The sequence below is a fragment of the Austrofundulus limnaeus genome, unplaced genomic scaffold (assembly GCF_001266775.1).
Source record: "Austrofundulus limnaeus strain Quisiro unplaced genomic scaffold, Austrofundulus_limnaeus-1.0 Scaffold89, whole genome shotgun sequence".
Lineage (NCBI taxonomy): Eukaryota > Metazoa > Chordata > Actinopteri > Cyprinodontiformes > Rivulidae > Austrofundulus > Austrofundulus limnaeus.
In genome coordinates this window covers 1,491,899-1,494,433 of record NW_013952491.1, presented here as the reverse complement: position 1 = coordinate 1,494,433, position 2,535 = coordinate 1,491,899, and the positions used below count along the sequence as shown (strand labels likewise).

Below are 2,535 nucleotides of genomic sequence, written 5' to 3'. Positions count from 1 at the left end.
GATGTAAAGTCTGACAATAAAGTTTGATTGATTGATTGATTGATTGATTGATTGATTGATTGATTGATTGATTGATTGATTATCATCTGCTTGTTTTTATATTTTAAACATTGTATGACACTTGGGTAAAAGACAGTTATAAAAACTCCTATTGATATGGTGCATTTAAAACAAAAACTGACTGATTATTTGAATAGTCAATCAAAACTATCATTACAACTACTAATCCTGCTACTGCTAATGCTACTACTATTACTACTAATAATAGCAATTATAATAGAGGTTTTCTCTCATTTTATAAATCCATCCTTCAACTGGTTACATCGTACTTAACATGTTGTTTTTCAAGCAAAAAAGACCACCACAGCCTTCGTTATCAGGATTTTATACTTTCAGTGGTCCTTCAGTGAGGACTGAGCTTGGCAAAAATGTTTTCTCGTTTTTTGGCCCCTCCACCCGGAACAAGCTTCAGCAGGACCTGAAGCTCTCCAACTTGGTCACACTTGGGGAGTTTAAGATTTTACTAAACAGATTTGAAATTTTGTCTGTACGCACCTGTACCTGTTCTCAATGAAAACCCTTTTTTGATGATGTATGCATTGATTTTTATAAGTGCTAAGTAAATTTTATTATTATTGTTTTTATGCTACTTTGTTGTGGTGGATGTAACAGGTCTCTCTTGTAAATGAGACAGAGTCTCAAGAAATCTTCCTGCATAAATGAAGGATAAATAAATAAAATAAATAAAAAATTTATTAGTGTTTTAGCATATATTTTTAAAATGGTTCACATGTTGTTAAATAAAAAAAGAATATATTAAGATAAGATAAGATAAGATAAGATAAGATAAGATTTTATTGATCCCACTGTGGGTAAGGTTCACATTACTGCAGCTCAAAGATAAATAAAAGAAAAAGGAAAAAGACTATTCACATATAATAAATAACTGGTGATATAAAGAAAAAATATATGATTTATATTTTTTATTAATACTTTATAATCTATTTATAGCTGGATGATGTGTGGCTGTTCTAAACCTCCATGGAGAGTTTTGAGCAGGCAGCATGTAGACTCCAATCCCCACAATGCACCGCGCTCTTTACGTCTCTGGCTGCGTGCCCTCGTAGAGCAGGAGACATTGCACTGTCCATCGTGCAGCCGGCCTCGGCGTTAGTCAGAGGTAAGTTTGCATTACTTGTTTTAAACGAGTTCTCCCACAAAATAGTGACTCGAAACCACAAAGCCCATGTTCGGTCCGACGTTTGAACAGATCAAACGCGTCACCCGCTGAATAAATTAGCTGCTCTCCCGGGTATTTGGGGTAAATGTCGGGCACGCCTATGTCTGAGTTTAGCTACTGCGGGACTCCAGAGCTGTGAGCGCGGGCCCCGCAGGAGGCACCAGCACGTAGAAGGAGATGGGTATTTTTAGCAACTGGACAAACCAACGCCCGCCTGTCAGCCACTCCACGCTTGGAAACATCAATTCCCGTGACGTTTAGCATTAGCACGGGGCTAGCTGGACCACCCCCAAACAAATTAGCTCACAAGCTAGCAGCGGCTACAGAAGAACTTTACTGTTACGCGGCTTATTTTCCCGCTTCTCACTTTAAAGTTTTAACTGTGTTTCTCCGGGTCTGACATGTTTGTGTCCTGTAGTTAAATCACAGGGTTCGGGGGACTAATAATAACCATGTTTAGCGCGCTCAGATTGTTCTAGCAGCAACCGTAGCGTCAGGAGAGGTCACGTGACCGGGGCTGTCAGAGTCCCGTTAAAACCGAGCTCAGAAAAACAGGCGCACTAAACATTTATTAGTTCTCTTGGTTTTACTTCAGAAACATTAATTGATTTAGTCATTCTAAAAAATAAGAATTATTTGTGTGAATGTGTTTTTCGTTACTTTTACGTAAAATGTGTTTTTGTTCATGTTAATTTAAAATCTAAAATGCATGCTGCTGTTCTGAAACAATTTCACTTGTTCTTAAAGGGGCAATATTATATGTTTCTCAGGCATACATTTAAATACTATACCATAATAAAGTATCTATGTCACCTTTAGTTATTATTAAAATGTTATTTTTATGTTTTAATAGAAAATAAACTTATCTTCTCATCACTTCCTCTTCTAAACGCCTTGAAATTGGCCTCTGTCTCTTTAAGAACCTCCTTCCGCTTCTGTCCCGTCCATTTCGGTGCATGGGGGGGTCACGCGTGCGCTATGATGCAGTTTACTTGGCATCTGAAAATACATTTCCTCAAAGGTATTTTGAATCGGAACAGAGCTTCACTGAGTGAGCAGTTGACAGCCTAAAGGGCTCGACACACAGGAGGCGACGTCGCTCGCTCTCCATTCATTTCCTATGGAGCCTGTGCCGTGAGGCGACAATCCCTTGCCCTCCTCCAGCTAAGCGACCGGCGAAAATAGTACATGTGAAATTTCGCGCTCGTACACGTAGACGTGCACACGCGAGCTTGCGACGCGACGTATGAAAGTTGAAAAATGTTCAACTTTTGTCGCTGTCGCTTAGCGTACAA

General features: G+C 39.1%; 1 protein-coding gene across 2 annotated transcripts in view; it reads left to right on the top strand.

Moving 5' to 3' along the window:
• Positions 1 to 1,075: 1,075 nt before the first annotated feature.
• Positions 1,076 to 2,535, top strand: part of nutf2 (nuclear transport factor 2) — a 9,784-nt gene continuing 8,324 nt past the window's right edge. The window contains exon 1 of one of the 2 annotated variants that reach the window (XM_014012200.1): positions 1,076 to 1,180. The gene's annotated coding sequence lies outside the window, so the exon portion shown is untranslated. The remainder of the gene's footprint in view (positions 1,181 to 2,535) is intronic. The other variant, XM_014012199.1, reaches the window with a different exon arrangement.